The 20,402-nt window shown below is 38.1% G+C and overlaps 1 non-coding gene across 1 annotated transcript; it reads right to left on the bottom strand.

The window, feature by feature from the left end:
• Nucleotides 1-409: 409 nt before the first annotated feature.
• On the bottom strand, nt 410-574 carry LOC136380162 (U1 spliceosomal RNA). Its single transcript, XR_010746856.1, has one exon. It is a non-coding gene; the product is annotated as a U1 spliceosomal RNA (small nuclear RNA).
• Nucleotides 575-20,402: the final 19,828 nt, after the last annotated feature.

The following is a 20,402-nucleotide window of genomic DNA, read 5'->3' as shown; positions in this document are numbered from 1 at the left end:
TTCCATTATCAAACAGGACCTCATGATTTTACCTTCCAAATCATATCTATCTATCTGTGGTTTTCTAAAACTCAGATGATGGAAATTCTACCCTTCCAGTTGCTTATGCCAAAATCTTAAAAAATATCATCAACACCACCTCCGTCAAAATTCATATCCAATATGTCTGTTGGCTCTAAAATTCTACTACTTCTCACCATCTCCACTACTACAATATTTGTCCAAACCACTATTTTAATCTCCTGCTCAATTCCTGCAATAGCCTCTTAACTGCTTGTTTTTATCCCTGCCAATCTCCAGTTAGTTCTTTCTTGCTGGAAAGATTTTTGAACCACTGATTTAATTTCTTTATTAGTTGATAATACAGTCTGTTCTTTTTCCTTTATTTCTCTCTCTTTTTCTATTATTTTAGAGGGGAGCACAAATGCAGTCTTCCACTAGCACAAATTATACAGTCAAGTTTCTCACGTTAGGGGGAAATCACAGGAGGAAGCACATCCGGAGTACAATGGATTAGCCTCACTCTGAGAAAACTACCTTTGTGATGGTGATATCTCCCCTGCCTGGTAAGTATGTCCTTTTTAAAATATGTGTGTGTTATTATTATTATGATTATTATTATTATTGAGAGAGAGAGAGAGAGAGAGAGAGAGAGAGAAGCATCAACTTGTTTCACCTAGTTGAGCACCCATTGATTGCTTCTCATACATGCCCTGACTAGGTCTCAAACAGTGACCTTGGGGTCAAGCCAGCACCCTTGGGATTAAGCCCTTATTGGAGCTCAGGGCCAGTGGAGCTCACGTCCTCGGGATCAAACTGGCAATCCCAGGATCAAACCAGCAACCTCAGCACTCCAGGAGGAAGCTCTATATACTGTGCCACGGGCCAGGGCTCCAGTCTGTACTAAAGCTAGTGTCCAGAGTGATCTGTGTCACAGTTCAACATTTCTGGGAGAGCAGGGAAGTTCTGTCATTTTAAATATAACATTCTCACAGTAGTTACAATTGTTATTTCATAGCAAATAAGAAGGGAGAAAAGTCCAGCAAGTGAATTTTTAAGGAGATACCTGAAATTTACATACATCATTTTCTCTCATGAATCATTGGTCAAAATTTGATTATAGTCAGTCCCAGGATTATGAACAGGATAGGTACTATAGGTTTGTTTTTAAGTTGAATTTGTGTGTAAATTGGAATCAGTACATTTACATATTAAATGCAACTTAGACAGATGCTTGACTTAACATAATATTTATTTTTACTATTCTGTGCATATAAATACTTAAACATTTCAAATACAACCTTAAAACTCTTGGATGATGCAGAAGATGATGAACTTGTTGGAGAGAATGGGATCGGTGTGGAGTCAGGGTTTGATTCTGATGCTGGAGTCAGTCTCTTGAAAGAGGCATCATGGGAGGTTTGTACACAATTTTTCCTTTTCTCATCATAAATGGCCCTGTAGCATCTCAAGCCTGCAGCAACTGTATGGTAAACTTTAGTGAACCTCTCTGTACCAGGATATTGCTCCCATAACTTTGCTATTCCTGCTTCAATGTGACAAGTAGCATTAGCTATCTTTCTGGAGAAAGCGTTTTTAGTTCTGGAGTTTCTAGGTCCTTGTTTTCTTCTGTAAATGCTATCATCTGCTGTTCTAGTTCCATTAGTCTCCGTTGGTTAGTCCTTTGTCATGGGAGTTGAGTAACTCTATATCACTTTACTGATGTCCACCTGTAGTTGATTATCAATAGGCTTTACAGAACTCTATCCCTAAGTACAAATTGACATAAGTTGGATATTTGAAACTCAGGGACTCACTGTAGCGTTACCAGTAAGAGAGTCTAAGAAACATAGTCTGTTGTTGGATGATAGAGCCTAGCTAAAAAATAGAGTATATGTTTCTAAAAGAAAGCCTAGAAAAACTTAGACTAGGGGCATTACCTTAGTTAACTATTTTGCCTCCATAAGGATCATGAATTTACTGCACCCAGCCTAAAATCCAGCCAATGCTCTACCACTGAGTCAACTGGTTAGGGCTTAGATTTTTTAATTTTAAACAATTCCAAAGTTCTAGACTTTATACCACTTTAACTTTCTAGCCACTCCAAATCTGTGTTCTGATGTCTATCTTCAAATGAAACCTGGCCAATACTTCTTCATGTCCAGTTACTCCTAATAATCACTTGCTAAAATCATAAGCAGCAGCCAACAAACAAACATTCTGAATTTTGTCAGCTCACTTCTTCAGAGCTAATATTTCAGTAGTACATGGTCTACCTTCAAAGTTATAGCAACAACAGTTTTACCAAGCATTTGGCCACAGCATAAACTTTTACAGTCTCTAACTCACAATATTTGTAAATCTTTTTATCCACCACCTTGTCTATGTCACATATAATCATACTTTCATAACAGTATCCCACTTCCAAGTACCATTCCCACTTCAGGAAATGCTTAACAATTAGAGATCTCGAAAGATATGCCCAAAAATGGTTAGCTCTCATGTGAAGTTATTGCCACCCTTGAAAAAGATGCATAAAACATACATTCCTGGAAATAAAGGCAGAAGTCAGCCTTGGGGGGAAAGATTGCTGGAAAAGAGGCATGAAAAGATGAGAAAGAAAGAGGCATTTGCTAGAGGATAAAGTGATAAGTGAAAAAATAAGTCATCAGCTGCATAACATTTCAGTTAACAGTTGACCACATATATGAGATCCCAAAAGATTAAATGGAGCTAAAAAATTCCTATCACCTCATGATGTTGTAATCATTCTTTGACTGTATCTTTCTCTCTTAAGCATCATTTAGTCTCATGTTATTTTGTTAACATGGCCTCTAAATTTACAAAATCCAGCACTGATGTTGCCAGGAAGAGGTCACACTGAGTGCTGGAGCTGGAAACAAAATTAACAGTGATTAAGGAATATGAATGTGGAAAATCAGTGATGGCTGCTGCTTGCCAGTCATGCATGTGCTATTTCACCACAGCTACGATCTTGAAGAACAAGAAAAAAGTGATGAAAGTTGTTCAAGGATTTGCTTCATTGAAAGCAAGGAGACTAGTATTCAAGAGGGACCTATATCACACATGAAGAAATTTCTAATGACTTGGATTAAAGACCAGACCCAGAAGCACATCCTTTTATCCTTCTCAACACCATGAGGATCACAGACAAAGCAAAAACTTGTTTGCAATGTTGAAACAAAAGGCTAGACCCAACTACCATATTGAATGTATTTCTAGCTCTGGGTGGTTTAAATGATTCAAGAGTTATTATAATGCATAATGTGAAGTGTGTAATGGCTGATATGAAGGCAGCTGAAGAATTTTTAAAAGTAGATAAGCCCATTATGAAAGAAAATTACTTTCCAGAGAAAATATTCAATTTGGATAGAAACCTCCCTATTTTGGAAACAGATGCCTGATAAGACTTTCAGCCATAAAGAGGCCAAGTCAATTCCAGGTTTCAAGGCTTTTAAAAACAAGATACAAGTCTTGCTGGGGGCCATGTTGTAAGCTACAAATTGAAACCCTTTGTGATCTGGCACAGTGAGAACCTCAGGACTTAAAACATATCAATAAGCACACACTGCCGGTGTACTACAAGAGCAATAAGAAGTCATGAATGACCCATATTCTCTTCCAAAATGCCTTCCTGAATTGTTATGTCAGTGAAGTGAGGAAACTTTGGAGAATAACATACCTTTCTAGATTTTGCTTATTACTGGTAATGTTCTCCAGTATCCTCCTTCTATTGGTAATCTTCATCTCAATATTAAAATGGTGTTCTCCCTCCAAATACCACCTCTTTGATCCAACCAATATATCAAAGAGTTACAGCAGCGTTTAAGGTCTACCTGAGGAATACTTTTGTCTAGGCAATTGATGCAACTGAAAAAGATACTAAAAAGACACTGATGAAATTCTGGAAGGATCACAACATCTACAAATGCATCAAGACTGCTAGAAGTTGAGGTGTGTTAATCAATGAGTACATGAATTGCGTCGGAAGAAGAACCTCAAGAGGTTTGTCCACGGATTTCAAAAGATTTTTGAAGGATGAAGAGGTTGCAAAAATCAACAAGGCTGGAGCTGTGATGGCAAAACATTTAACCTGGGTGTGGGTAAGGATGATACTGAGGAGCTCCTATGGGTGGTTCTTGAAGTTTTACTGGTAAGGAGGTGATAAAACGGAAAAGTAATAGTATAGCTGAAGAGGAGGCAAGAGAAACTACCAAAGAAGAAAAAGAAGAAACCCCAAGGAGATTTACAGTGAAGGTATTAGCAGAAGCTTTTGTAGATCTCAACAAGCTCTTTAAAAAGTTTGAAAACGTGGACCCTAACACTGAAAGGTTTTCATAAATGAAGAGGAATGTTCATGGTGCATTATCTGGTAATAGGCAAATCTATAATGTCCTGATGAAGTGGTGGCACAGTGAATAAAGCGTTGACCTGGGACGCTGAGGAGCCAGGTTCTAAACCCTGAGGCTTGAGCAAGGGCCCATCCAGCTTGAGCAAGGGGTCAGATGGAGCTCCCCTCCTTGGTCAAAGCACATATGAGAAAGCAATCAAACTAATGTGCCGCAACTACGAGTGGACGCTTCTCATCTCTCTCCCTTCCTGTCTGTCGGTCTGTCTCTCTCTCTTGCTTGCTAAAAATAAATTTAAAAAATAGATAAATAAATAAGCAAACCAAGCAAACCACCATGGACATATTTCTAATGTCTATCTAACAAGAGTGACATTCTCAAGCAGAACCTTCAGGAGGTATTCCAAAGGTCATTGTTATTGTACATGGTTTAATGCCATGCACATTATTTCCCCTGAAAACCTTCAAGTGGGACAACATGGAGTGGTAGAAGACAGTAATATCGATGATCCTGACCCTGTGTAGGCCTAAATTAATATGTGTGATTGTCATAATTTTTAACAAAAATATTCAAAATGAAAGACTAAAATAAACAAATCATTTTGAGGAAGCCATTCTAGATTTCTCCTTGCAAGTTAATTTTACTATGCAGTGAAGTTATTAGCATTTTAAATTTTAAGGCCTATATGTCTTTACAATGCATACTCTCTTCCTCTTTCACATTGCTATTGCTCTGGTAAAGACCTTTACCATTTTGGCTAAAATATAAAAATAATCTCTTAACATAACTAGAGAGACCATTCTAAAAAAAATAAACATGGCCCTGGCCGGTTGGCTCAGCGGTAGAGCGTCGGCCTGGCGTGCAGGGGACCCGGGTTCGATTCCCAGCCAGGGCACATAGGAGAAGCGCCCATTTGCTTCTCCGCCCCCCCCTCCTTCCTCTCTGTCTCTCTCTTCCCCTCCCGCAGCCAAGGCTCCATTGGAGCAAAGATGGCCCGGGCACTGGGGATGGCTCCTTGGCCTCTGCCCCAGGCGCTGGAGTGGCTCTGGTTGCCGCAGAGTGACGCCCCGGAGGGGCAGAGCATCGCCCCCTGGTGGGCAGAGCATCGCCCCTGGTGGGCGTGCCAGGTGGATCCTAGACGGGCGAACGCGAGAGTCTGTCTGACTGTCTCTCCCCGTTTCCAGCTTCGGAAAAATACAAAATAAATAAATAAATAAATAAACAAACAAACAAACAAATAAATAAAAATAAAAATAAACATATGAGCAAATAAGTAAATAAGAAGGTATAATGTCTCTATGTGCTTTTTATGAAGAAGAAATTCCTTGACTCAATGTCAAGCCCCTCCATATGGTGAGTTCTGTCTACATCCCCACCTAAACTGTGCTGTCTCCTCTCATGCACTTGGACTGGAGTCATGTCAGCCACCTTCATCCCAAACGTGCCTATCTTACTGCAATGTCATTCTTTTACTACGAACCTCCCTTCTTTCATTTTTCCCTTATTTAATTCTTAATCACCCCTAAATTGAACTATCACTCTTTTTGAGAAGCATTCTCTGATATTTCCCCTTGCTACAGTTTTCAAATGTCTTCCATAATAGTCTAGCTTCTTGAAATATTAAATAAAATGTTTCATAGTTCAAAGAGGAGAAATACTCTAAAATTTGGAGAATAGAATAATAATGAGAAGAGAAAACATTCCAAAGGCATTTTCATTTATTGGGAGGCTGGTGGGGAGGTGAAAATGAATAATAAATTAACCCACAGAGGGAACTTGGAAGTTTTAGAACAAAACGTAAACATGTACTACAGAAAAAAAGTACTTGTTGTAATACACATATTATAGGTTTAAAATTAGTTTCCTAACGTCTCCCTCTTTTGGTACGTACAGTCAGTTCTCATTATTCACAGTAGTTATGTTTTATATAGTTTCAGCAAACACTGCATTAGCACTGACTGGGTTTCCTATGAGCCCAGTCACATTTTTGTCAACGAATCCGTACATAGCCTCATTTTATACATGTTTCTGCTTTAGTGCACCTTATTTAATATCTATCATTGTTCAGTAATGTTGAGCTATCACCCATGCCTGCATGAAGCGTATCCTCAGTGAAGCTTATCTAATACACTTGGGTTCTTCTTAAAGCACACACAGCCTTCTTGCACTCAGGAACACTAGACGGCACATCAGCACTAACTTGGAGGACTATTTTAAACAGTGAAATCCCCAATAAAAATCACAAAATGCAGAAGACATGGCACTAAATAGACCAAGGAAAGGATAATGGTTTATTGCATGACAGGCAAAAAAGAAGGCAGAATATCACCTTGTTCTACCTCAGCTGGGAATGTGGACACTATGTGACTCAAAATTTTTGCTGGTCTGCACACATCTAAGAATGACCACATACGACTCATGAGTATTAATCTGGGCTTACAAATAAATCTGAGTGAGTAAGCAAATTGGCAAATAGAGAGTGGGTGAATCATGAGAATTAACCCTACCCAACTCCAGTTTTAGATTATCTAGGAGAGACATGGAGAATTGTCCTACTTTCTCTTAGCAAGCAGTGTTTTTCCAAACTATAAAAGACATTATTTCACTTATTTATTTGTTTTATTAATTCTGTAAAGGTGAAATGTTTTATGTGGAGATGGTCTAAATTAGGGCAGAGAGAATCAAGGGAATAAATATTTATCGTGATGAGCCATATCCACTGTGGTTCCATCACCACACGGAGGGCTCTGAATTGCTTGCTGCACTGATGCTTATTAAAGTGCCTGCTCACAGTACCTTACACAAACACTGGACCATGGAACTGTATACCTGAAGCCTATATAATTTTGTTAACGGATGTCACCCCAATAAAGTTCATTTAAAAATTCAAATATTTAGTAAATAAATCACTAAAAATAAAATAAAATGCTTGGTGCTCCTTGAATTTTCTCATATAAATGGTCTTTCTGTCTTTTAATTCACCAATATTTCTTAAATTTGTTAATCTCTTCTGAGAAATAGCCTTTGCTTCCATAACTTTTTTTTATTAAAGTGAATCTGAAAAAAATACTCTATTTCCCCTATTGAAAGGTAAAATGTAGTAAAAAAAATCAGTTTTTTATTTGCCAAAAAAATGTTTCCTCTCTCTTTATAAGTTTCACGCAGGGTCGTGGTTACTCCCTCAGTGACAGTTGCTCTGTTTGTCCTCCAGTTCAGAATTTGTGACAAAATGGAAGGCCATCTCCTCCCTTAGACTGAACACTTGTCGCTTGTGTATTGGAAAAGGACTTTTCTCTTTGTCCTCACTCAATTTTTCTATGCATTGTTTAGCCTAGCAGAACCAAAACCCACATGCTATTAACCAGATGTTCTGCAGAGAATTAGAAACCCTGAAATAACGGACCCGTTAGAAGGAAGCATTCATGCAGACAGAGTTGCTGTCTGCTTTAGACCCTGGTAGCATGAGGTAATTTACAACCTGTCATTTCCTCAGGAATGGGAGGAATTTCTTCACATGTTATCAATGAAGCACAATATAATTTAAAGTGTTTTTCTACTCTTCAACCTTTTGGTTTCAGCCTTCTGAATCCTCCAAAGAGAAAGGTTAATTTGTAACTAAAAATCTGGCATAAAATTGATGTTTCATAAACGTTGGTGGTTGCAAAGACAGTAGAGCAGAATGCGAGGGAGGGAGGAAATACTTGAGTAGGAGGGTCAGTAATGTCAAATACTGTTGAAAAAATAAGGGCAGCAAGGACTGGAAAGCAGTTTTGACTTGACAACTAGGTTATTTATAAGGAAGGAGCAATAGTACAGTTGAGAGCCAAGAGCCAGATTACAACATTTAAAAAGCAAATGGAGGTGTCAGCAGAGCTGGTGGATTAAGCACATGTATCTGGTTCACTCTCTCCTGAAACCCAACCAAAACCTAAGTCCCACTGAAATAACCAGTGATTCTTAAGGCATAAATCTACAAAGATTGGAATACTAGAAGCAGAGACATCAATAAGAAAATTGTAAGTGCAGGAAAGCAGATTGAAGAGAGACAAATAAATGAGTGCATCGAGAAAGCCAAATCCTAAAACCACATTGAGAAAAGCCAGGAATCATCTTGAGGCACTGACAGCATTGGATCACTCTGGGGGTGGTCGTATTGAAGTATAATGTGTGTGTTTAGGGGGGTAGGAGTAATTCCCTCTCCAGTCACATGAATTCTGTCTAGGAATCCAACTCTTTCTAAAACAGCTTATAAGGATCTCTATGTTAGCACCCCTCTGAGCAGAAGATGGCAGTTTTATCTACTGAAGTGGATAAAGCTGAAGTCTATTAGTCAAGGTTGAAACAGGGGAGCAGAGTGACTGTGTCATGTGATTAGATATGTGCTATAGGTATTAGACTTTACACAAGAAAGAGCTGGAGAATCAGAGAAATGATCACCCAGTGAATCAGAGAAGCCAAGTATGTCTAAAAGTGAAGTGAAACAGCAAAGAGGAAGTTCATGGAATAATTTATGGGAAACTTCCAGGTAGCTACTACCCCTGTGACACTTCTGCAAAGCCTCTGGCCATGGACCCCTGTGGTCAGCATAGCACACACTCGTGTGAACTGGATATGGAGCTCAGGAAAATGAGGACAAGTGGGAACCTGCCAGCTTTCAATGTCTGACCTATTTGACATGAAAAGAGCTTCAGTCTGTATTGAGTAATGCTTTACTTCTTTCTTTTAAATCTAAGTTTTTCTTTTGGCCAAATCTAACCTGGAACAATACAGGGGAAGTTGTTCTAAGACATGCATATCCCAGCTTAACCAAGTTGACCACTGAGGATGTCTAAACTGAGGCACTGCGAAGAGAGTTGACAGCTGATATAGCTTATGCAAACAGGGAGGATCAAATAAATTGATGCACATAAAACATTGATCTCCCAGCCTTCTTCTCCAACACTCTAGACACAGGTAACTTTGTAGATCTACTGTAAATCATGTTAGACTTACTGTCCAGAATACAGAAGGGAAGAGCCCTCTCTTGGAATTTAATTACCAGCAGAAGAAAAGCATTAGGGGTTCCTTAACAAATGAGCAATTGAACCAATCATGTTATGGTGAAACCACCAGTCAATTGAGACCTATATACATCCTATATACAGTTGTCAAGCTTTCAGTTCACAACACATCTCATTGAATATGAAGATGCAATGAGAATGGCTAAGTACCCAAGAAAAGCCTCTAACATGGAAGAGGGAGTCCAAAACAATAAGTTGAATAAAACAACTTGGAGGAAGCCAAAACCATGAAGAAAGAAGAAAAAATGTTTACGTATCATAGATATTCTCAAAGAAATAAGACTTTACATTTATATTTAATTTTTTTATTTTTTTTAATTCATTTTAGAGAGGAGAGAGAAAGGAAGAGAGAGAGACAGAGAGGGAGAGAGAGAGGAGAGACAGAGAGAGAAGGTGGGGAGGAGCTGGAAGCATCAACTCCCATATGTGCCTTGACCAGGCAAGCCCAGGGTTTCGAACCGGCAACCTCAGCATTTCCAGGTCGACGTTTTATCCACTGCGCCACCACAGGGCAGGCTACATTTATATTTATTAAACAACTCGAGGACACTATGAAAAAGAACCATTCAGAAAACAAATGTTAAACTCAATAGAATCTTTGTAAGATAAGGTTGAAGATATCTTAAAAAGTTAGTCTTAATGATGGAGAAAGTAGAACTAAAAATGGTTTAATCATCTGAGAAAAATTTCCAAGATTGTATATAGATCAAACCAAACTGCAATAAATCTCCACTAGGAGAGTGATGAGATGAAAATTTGCTTATATCTTTGGAGATGTGTAGTTAGGTTAGGAGAAAGATAAATTCTTGTTTTTCATAGTGGAAGTCAATAGTTAATGTTCAAATCTGAAAGAAATAAAACTAGTGATAAACCATGGTACTTAGAGATATTAAAAGATTCAGATATATGAAAGTATTGTATATATAAAAAAGAGTTAATTGAAAGTGACTATCTCTGGAAAAGAAAAAATGAGAAAAAAAGGTCTAGAATTACTATTTGTTTTAACAAGTCTGTTAGAGTTAGTGACTCTGTGAACTAAGTTCATGCTTAACTTATACAATTCAAGCTTTAAAAAAGTGAATAGGTAGTGAGGAGATAGATGTAGTCAGTTATATTTAATTTGATATAAATATGTAAAATACACAAAAGGCAATATATTGTTTGGGAAGGTGTGGCAAGGAAGGGTGTTTAGGGGATGCTGGGAGTTATATGGAAGATGTGTGAATACTGGAGGCCAGGGGACAGCAAACAATAGAGATAAAAAGAATGATTATACAGGAGAAGGAACAGTTAATGGATTGATGTGTTCAAGAATTCTTGCACAAATCAAAGCACACACATATGAAAAAAAAAAAAAAGCTTATCTCTTTGAAAGATGAGAGAAACAATCTCCTCAGAACAAAGTAAAAAAAGAGCAGAGGCATCACGTAAAAATTTGACATAAAGAAATGGATCTTGTTCTAGAAAGACCATAAAGCAGCCATGCCAAAGGGCAAAGAGTATATTCTCTGTGCTGGAGGAATTTGCATCATCTGAGTGCTCTAATCACAGGGCTTACATCACCACATAATGTGCTTTGATGTTTTAAAGTAGACATTTATTTTCAAAAGAACAATTTCTTGTACAAAATATTCTTAAAATTAATACAAGAATGGTATGATTCATCTTCTATTCATCTTTCTGTATTTTTTCTTGCCTTTCAATTCTAACTTTAGGTCTTGATTGAAAGTATGCACTGTTCACATAAGAAATGAAATAAATTTATTTTGAAAATGATAAAAATTAACTACATGGGAAGCCATTGTTTTCTAATTAAGCGATTACATTCATTTCTATTCAGCTTCAATGTTATCAGACTGGGGAAATCAACTTGATTAATAGGCAAATAACAGAAAGGAAAATCCTCAAGTATATACTTATACCATTTGTTAATAGTCTGTATCTTCATAAAATTCTGTAGAATATAGAAATTGACATTGAATTGAAATGTTATTACTTTTCACTCTACTTTTAAAAAGCCATTTACTTGGAAAAGCAAACCTTATCTCACTCATTGGAGTAATTGTTTATGAAATATGTATGTGAATTATATTAGCTGTGTACCAGAATGCAAAGGGAACATGAATAATCTTACAAATGTGGCAAGATTCCCACAAACCGCAAAAACCACATTAACCAAACAGCTAGGGCTCAGTGGGCTTTCTAACAGGACAATTTGTCTCAAGGAAGGTTAGAATGACCTTGCCAATTGCTGATTGTATAAATATGTATTTATAGAGTTACAAAGCAAAGGGACTTCGGGTCTGCCTAGGCTGAATACAATATTAGCATAGAAGAAAATCAGTTCCTTGCCCAAATTCCCATTCCCTCCTGAAAATATAGCCTAAACTCCCAAAACTTCAGGTGGAAACAAAAGGAAAAGTACAATCATTTGTTAAATAGCTACACTATGTCTGGTACTTTACAAATATAATTGCAGAGCCCCATGTCTTAACAATACTAAATAGAATGGGGATTTCTACACAGAAGAAATTACCCACAACTATTGTAACTAACATGTATGACTGTAATGAGAATTATAGGCATGCTGAGCTCAAAACTATGCAGGGAGAGGGACAGGAACACTGAGAAGGGGAAAAGGCATACATCTGAGTCTCGGGTACAGAAAATACCCTTGACCTTTCCCCCAAACTTCCACATAGCAAGTAAAAGGTAACTTGCACTAGACAGAACTTATGTGAGACACAGCAAGGAATAGGAACACCCACACACTCAGAGAGACACACACCCCTAGCATATTATGTTAGAATGGCCAAAAATAAAAAACAGAAAAATCTGGAAGGCAGTCACCCCCCTCAAAAGACACAGTACAAAAAGAGAAACAAGGATTAGAATGATAGCAGACATCTCTTTTCAGAAATTATGAGGAAAACAATGGAGTGATATTTTTAAATTGCTATAAAAAAAAAATCTGTCAAACTAGAATTCCGTACCAAACAAAATTATTTTACAAGAAGGAAAATGAATAATTTCTTTAAAAAAACAGGCACCCTGGGAATTTTTGGCTAGTAGACATAATCTACAATATATAAAAAATGAATTTAATTTTTTTAATTTTTTTTTTTTGTATTTTTCCAAAGCTGGAAACTGGGAGGCAGTCAGACAGACTCCTGCATGCGCCCAACCAGGATCCACCCAGCACACCCACCAGGGGGCGATGCTCTGCCCATCCCGGGCGTCGCTCTGTTGTGACCAGAGCCACTCCAGCGCCTGAGGCAGAGGCCATGGAGCAATCCTCAGCGCCCGGGCCAACTTTGCTCCAATGGAGCCTTGGCTGCGGGAAGGGAAGAGAGAGACAGAGAGGAAGGAGAGGGGGAGGGGTGGAGAAGCAGATGGGCACTTCTCCTGTGTGCCCCAGCCGGGAATCAAACCCAGGACTTCCGCACACCAGGCCAACGCTCTACCATTGAGCAAACCGGCCAGGGCTAAAAAATGAATTTATAGGCAGGAAGAATATGATACCAGACAGAAACTTGGATCTATACAAAGAGACAAAAAGAACTAAAAGTTAAATAAAATTAATATAATTTTTTTTTCTTTTTAGTTACTTTGAAATATAACTGTTGAAAATAGAAATGATAGCAACTTACTTTGTGTTCATAGCCTATGCAAAAGTAAAAGTCATAAAAACAATAGCACAAAGGATGAGAGAGGTAGGCAATGAAAATATGGATTAATAAAGCATGCAGTTTAAGATTATGTAAATACAGACTGATTAATTAAATATATATAGAAACTTTTGGGAAAACCACTATGAAAGTGGTTGCATGTTATAAAGTATGCCAGAGCCAAACTGAAAAAACAGCACAAACTGGACTAATTTGAGCAACACAAGACATACCTACTGAATTAAATTATAACATAAAGAGTAAAATTAATACCCATGATTCCATGTTGATATAAACAAGTGGTTAGCTAAATGTAGAAGAGAAGAATATTGTATCTCCTCTTCACAGAAGAATCCTTATTCATAAATACAAAATGAAAGAGAGAAATAAAATATCATCAATGAAAATTCACAGTACAATTGATGCAGGCAAGACTTATGGGATATTAAAATTAGTAGGTTAAAGTTTAAGGAGAGATACAGTACTTGTATAATCTCAACAGAATAAATTGCAACTTACTGTGCACAAAGCTAGCAGACACAAGATTAATCGAGTTAGTAAAGTTCATATGACCAGTAATAAAAGATATTGATACACTAAGAAGACATATTATCTCTGTGGTACTTTTGCTCACTCAATCTAATCTTGACAAAATATCAGATAACCTCAAATTGAAGATTTGTATTCTCCAAAATACATAACCAAAATGATTCAAATGTGTTAGGGTCATGAAAAACAAGGATAGGCTGGCAAATGTCACTGTTCGAGAAGACTAATGTAAAACGAAGCGATAATGTGATGTGGAATCCTGGATTCGATTATGGAATGAATGAAGGCTCATTAGTGGGAAAACTGGTGACATTCAAATAATGTCTGTATTTTAAGTAGTATTGAACCAATGTTAATTTCTTAGTTTTGATAACTGGACTGTGATTATGTAAGATGTTAATAGGAAAGACAGCTGGGTAAAGGGTAATAGGAACCCTGTGCTATTTTATGCAACTCTTCTAAATTAAAAAAAACAAACAAAAATAAAACTAGATGCCCATTATTTCCCCAGATCCTACTGTATCTGACCTGGGTCATAAGTCTGGGCAACAGTATTTTTTCTAAAGCTCCCCATTGATTCTGATGCCAGTCAAGGTTAACAGCAATGCTCTAAAGCTATAAGAGAGAAAATGAGAGCCTGACCTGTGGTGGCACAGTGGATAAAGCGTTGACCTGGAAATGCTGAGGTCGCCAGTTCGAAACCCTGGGTTTGCCTGGTCAAGGCACATATGGGAGTTGATGCTTCCAGCTCCTCCCCCCTTCTCTCTCTCTGTCTCTCCTCTCTCTCTCTGTCTCTCCCTCTCCTCTCTAAAATGAATAAATAAAAAATAAATAAAAATTTTTTAAAAAAGAGAGAAAATGAGAATTATAATAGAAAAGGTCAAAAATTAATGAGCATAATAAATAATAATTTACTTACTCTTGCCAGAAATTTCTTATTTACAAAATACGTTTTTATAAACCCACTTATGTTTGTTTCATCAGGCTCACTGACATTACTGTCAAAAGAGAATGTGACAAATTAATATGTGTCTGTATAATTGCATACAAAGTAGTTCTCTGTTCATCTATATGTTTTGATTCTTTCAAAACAGGTTTATAATTGCTGATTTTATAATCAGGAGAAATAAATTTGAAAGCCACAAAGAAAAATTTGCCTTTTAAATGATTCCTACACACTTCATGTTTGAAGGCCTCAACTCCAAAGCCATTACTTTTGTAGGTCGTCGGGATAGCAAGGGTATGTTGCTGGACAGCACACGGAGACTTGGAAGGAAGAAGTGAAATAATCCTAACCTTTGTCTCAGTTCAGAAATACCAAAATCCAAATTTATGTGCACAACCAGGAACTATTTCAACACTCTGTCAAAATGAATGTCTTTGTGCAATTTGCTTCACTTTTAGACAGCATAAGCTATTAGAAAATTCCCATTCAAAGTCAATACCATGATTTCTTTCTATTCCTTTCTACTTGACCCTTGAGTCTAGGCTTTGAGACATCTCCATTTAATTTAGCTATAGCTTGGAGAATGGAGGACAAGTGGATATGGATACAAAGAAAAGTTCAGGGTTAGTCCTTGGTTCTTATATTGATTCAGTTATCCAAGGACCTCAAATACAATTGCATAGAAGTGTAAATTAGAAAGATAAAAGGTGCATTCAGAATCTTCTCACCTGCCCTCCCAAGTCCCAATTCAGTATAATAAACTTTGTAGGTTTGCCAAGGTCACAGCAGTGAAGTGTTTTGGTTTAAAAAAAATGAACCAACATTTAAAAAATGGGCAATTCTAATGAGAATGCAGATGTCCAGCCTCTCTGAACCCACTGGACTCAATGGCAAAATTCAGTCAAATAAAACAAATTGTTGGGCACAGTCTACATCACTGCATATCACCTTGCACTAGGGACATTTTATTTTCCATTACTTGCCCAGTACCTATAGCTAGATGAGTTTGTACACCTGACTACATCTTTAGGCATGAATATTCCTCGCTGATAAAAATAGTGTGTTATCTATAAAGAAATAGACTAGGGTAATTTACATGCTGATAAAGATTTTAGGATGAATTAAGTCAGAGGAATGAGTGAGGAGAGAGTGAACAATCTTTGAGCACCAAAATGTGCTAGAGAGTATGCTAAGCACATGAACTATTTTATTCCATTTACTATTTACAATGATATTGTAGGAATTGTTAGTCTCTGTTTATAGATGGATCTTAGAGGGGAGAGAGCACAGGCCCAAGGCAGCTCCTCATTCCCTACTTCATCAGGCACACACTTTGCCAATGGGAGGGAAATGGGGAATCAAACTGAAATGCTCTATAGCTGCCACATACTGGGGCATCTCCCCCTATAAGAGTTAAGATGGTTTATTCTTGACTATGTTGTACTTATCAGAGTACAGCGCAGGACCTTTGTGTCCTGAGAGTTAGCACACTACAAACCTAAACCTAAGGTATGGATGGGAAACGTGTCATCACAGGATAGCAAAGGCAGAAGGAAATTAGGAAGCATCTGGTCCATGCCTTTCCAAACCTTTTATGTTTGGAATGGGAATACCGCAAACAAAATTCACCCAGAAGCACCACCTGCTAAACAGATCAACATAGGGCTACACAAACTTCAGTAAAGTGGGGTCCAAACATGACTACTCCTATCCCTGTTCTGGCGGCTCCCTACCAAAGAAGCTGCTGGTATGCCTTTGCAGAAATATGAGGAAGGGAGATAAGAAAAACTTCCTAAACTTTTTATTTTCTAAAGTCTAAAATAATATAGAAATTCAGTGATCACCTTGGAAAATGAGGGATCTTGGGCCCAAACTGAGACTTGTATCAGTAGAGAAGACAGGGAAAATGGTAACTTGAGCCACATTAATACCTCAGCTAACTTCAGCCCATGTCTTGTTGATAGTTCTTGAGAAAAAGTGACAGCTGTAAAATAATTCTCTTCTATACCTAACTTTATTTCGAACAGGATCTTCAGAATTGAGTGGTAAGGAAGAAAGAACCATGAATGAACTGGTGGTCAGAAAACAATCTCAGTGGGACAGTTTCCCTTGATCCCAGGTCCTTAATCTGCATAAAAGGGCTAATAATTCTTGCACTGCCAACTTTACAGGGCTGTGGTGGGACAAGAGACAAGTGTTTGTTTTTTCTCTTTCTTTTTAATTTTAATTATTCATTTTTATAGAGAGAAGGGGGGAGGAGCAGGAAGCATCAACTCCCACATGTGCCTTGACTGGGCAAGCCCTGGGTTTTGAACCAGCGACCTCAGAATTCCAGGTCAATGCTTTATCTACTGAGCCAAAACTCAGGTCAGACCGTTTGTTTTTCTTAATCTGGAAAATTTAAGAAAAGTAAAATTCACGTTACTTTTTAATGGCAAAGTCCTGTGGTTTGGCAATGCATTATTCGCATCACTCCATATTGTGCTGAGAGCAACTATTATTTCATCATTTCTGGCTATTGTTATTTTAATTTTCAGCTGGCATGCTTAATGATTGGCTGTTCAGAAAGCCCCAAGATAAAATTAAGTGATCAGAACCCTTGACAGGATATGTAATTCTTTCAGAGGCTCCACTGTCTCTGTCACCTGGAAAACTGCATTTAACTTTCTGAAAACCGGACCTGGCCAATGCTACCCTTGTCACACTGCAGGCACTCCGTGGAGCTGTTGATGGGTCCAGCTGTAGCGTGACTCTTCACAGCAGACAGGTGTCTATCAGCCTGTCACTCCCCTTGGCTCTGCTCCAGTGAGTCAGCCCTTGCCACCACCCTCTCCACTCCCTGGCAGCTGGAACAAGCAGCTAGAAGCTAGTGGCAAACTGTGGCTCCTGGCTATTTGGTCTACCACTAATGACAGCCCCCACTGAATCATGACTCAATAGCTGTACCCTTCCTTCCTCCGGAAAAGTCCAAGTAAGAGAAAAGAAAAGGCCATTTCAACCTCTGACCTACATTCCTTCCTACATATTCCTTTTTTCTTATTTTTCTGTTTAGTTGGTGGGAGCTGTCTGAAAGGTGTAGGAGTTTAGTGCATTTTTCAGGCATGTTAATTAAACCCTTGAATTTAGAAAAAGGTTTGTTGGTTGCTGCAAATTGTAATAATAACGTAAAACCATTATGTTTACCATTGTGAATGCTGGAGCAAAAAGACACCTACTAAGAAGTGCTCCTGGTGGATAAAAGAATTCCAAAAAAATAAATAAAAATAAAAAAGCAGAAGCCTAGGAGCCATTTCTGAGCAGGACTTCTCACACAAAACCTACTTCAGGAAGAAGTCTGCTCTGAACTACCCGCTGCACTGAACTGCCTGCCTGGTTTCTCAGCTGCTATCTGAGTCAGCCCTTATAAAGGAGATCCTGGAGTCCTATTTCAACCAATAGGACTGAGGCTTTCTTTATTCAATTGGAGATGCTCAGTTCTAACCAATCAGAGTGGCTCTATTCTGACCAATCAGAATAGTGCCTTTGAACCAGTCAAACTGTGATAATTCAGAGTCCTTGTTTGCATGATGATAGACCAATCAGAGACCAAGGGCAGAGACTTATATCCTTATAAGCCAGCTCCTATGGTTCTGAGAGCCCATTTTCTTTTTCCACAGAAGAATGTACACAGTCTCCCTGGCTAAGCTGAATGAAACATGGAAACGATTGTGGAGCGAGCAGCATAGCACAAAGCCCAGAGTGTCAAAGAACATAGCTGTCTGTGAAGAAAGAACATTGAGGAGCAGAGCTATCTAAAGGAGAGGGGCCTAGCCCTAGGGCTAGTCTTGCTAGCCTCCCTGATTTAACAGCCTGTTGTATCACTGTTTGTACTGAATAAAGATTCCTTCTAAACCACACCCCAAGTTGGGGAACCTTGTTGGCATTGAAGTGGTGCCAACAACATCAGTTGACACCATAAACTGCTTAAAAAAACAAAAAAGGAAGAGAAGGTACAATTGATTGCCTGGCAAAGTTATCCTGCCCCAGTCTGCACCTATAATAGGCCCAGTGCTGAGCTGACCTCTCTTCTTTCCCCCTGTCCAGCTCCCATCTCCCATCTCCCCCATCCTTCCTCCACCAAATATTTCCTGCACAGAAATACTTGAAAACCACTTCTATCAACACACTGGTTAGCATGAAGGTCAAGACAAATGCATAGTGTGACTGACTTCTAAACCTGGTCCAGCTAGTCATGGACTCCCGCACTAGGATAACGTGGCAGTTGGGGCAGCAGAAGGGCTCCCAAGGCTGATATCTGGAAGCTGGGAGACAGAATCACAGCCAGTTCCCCTTGCCTTTCTGGCTCTGCAGGCTCCCTTCCTTTTGAGAGTGCTAACAACAGCTAGCAATGGTCTTTTTGGTTCCACTTTTCATTCCTGCTCATATTGCTTGTACTCTGTTTCTTCTTTCACACTAATTTTTCTCTGAACATTTGGTTAATAAAGCTCCATGCTTCTATTTGTATTTATAAGTTGTTTCTATTTTTTCTTTTATTTTTTGATTGCCAAAACAATGTATTATTTCTACCCAGATACAAATTCTTCCACTCAGTACTTTCATATCCATTATATTATTTACGGCCATCTTAATTTTTTACTTCTTTCTCCTTGGAATTTATTTCAGTATTTTGTCTTTAAACATGTTTGTTCTTTACAGCTCCAATTTTTGGTTTTGCATCCAAAGTGAATGTTTGCAAGTGTCAAGTAGCCTGAGGAATACTGGAGAAAGCACTTTATTAACTGTTTCACCACAGTGAGAAAAGAGCTCTGCTGGCTCATTAATGAAAGCTTCAAGGACCACAGTCCTGCTGGTAGCATGAACTCTGCAATCCTAATCTTTTTTGATAAGCAGGCCTTACAGAGAGATAAGGGAAATCAAAGAGTGCTTTTTCAGCCATCGAGTTTTGAAGTTAGCTAGTTCAGATTCTGGTAGATGCCATTTTAACTCACTTCCTAATACAAAAATGTCTGAAACTTGAAATCAAACATTTTCTTGCTACTCTGTCAAGCTCCCTTGTCAAACTGTTTGACCGACTAAAAACACCAAACTTCACATTGTAAAGCAAAATCTTTTGACCATAGAAGGATCAATAAACATTTTACCTGGAGAAAGGTGTGGTTTTGTGGATAAAAGCAACTAACACAGTCAGTTCAGCTTGACTTCACTTTAAGCATTAAGTGTGGTCCTGATGAAGATTAATGAATATGAATTTTTATGGGGTAAACAATATTTTGTCTTAGGCTTATACTGTAACTGTAGAACCCTAATACAAAGGTGAAAACAGGTTAGCGGTCAAATTTAAATATCAAATCATGCAGTTTACAAAAGGCTTGCTTTGAGAATTTGCAATCAATATGTATTTCTTTCATGTCAAAACCCACAGAAAGCAATCATAGATAACTACATTATTGTTGGGCAGTCATTAAAAGATATCTGTCAAATAAATCATTCTGTTACTTGCTACTTCATCAATAATTTATTCTAGCTCAAGGAAACAAAGACAGCTTAAATAACTTTAATAATAATTCCTGGAAATTCAAAGCTGCCAAATATACACATGGATATTCTACATTATGCATTTGTCAGTGACTAGAGCACAAAAACCGTAAATAGGTAAAGCCAATCACCTAATGACTCTAACTATAGAGCAAGTTCTCCTAGGACATTGTAAGACATTCATATAAATTATGTTTTGGTAAAGAACTTTGAGAAATAATATTTCGAGGAAAACATGAGGAAGATATAAGCAGCTAAACCAAGCAACAAAACC

This window comes from Saccopteryx leptura, chromosome 8, assembly GCF_036850995.1.
Source record: "Saccopteryx leptura isolate mSacLep1 chromosome 8, mSacLep1_pri_phased_curated, whole genome shotgun sequence".
NCBI lineage: Eukaryota > Metazoa > Chordata > Mammalia > Chiroptera > Emballonuridae > Saccopteryx > Saccopteryx leptura.
Note: the sequence above shows the minus strand (reverse complement) of the source record. Positions and strands in the feature narration are given on the sequence as shown.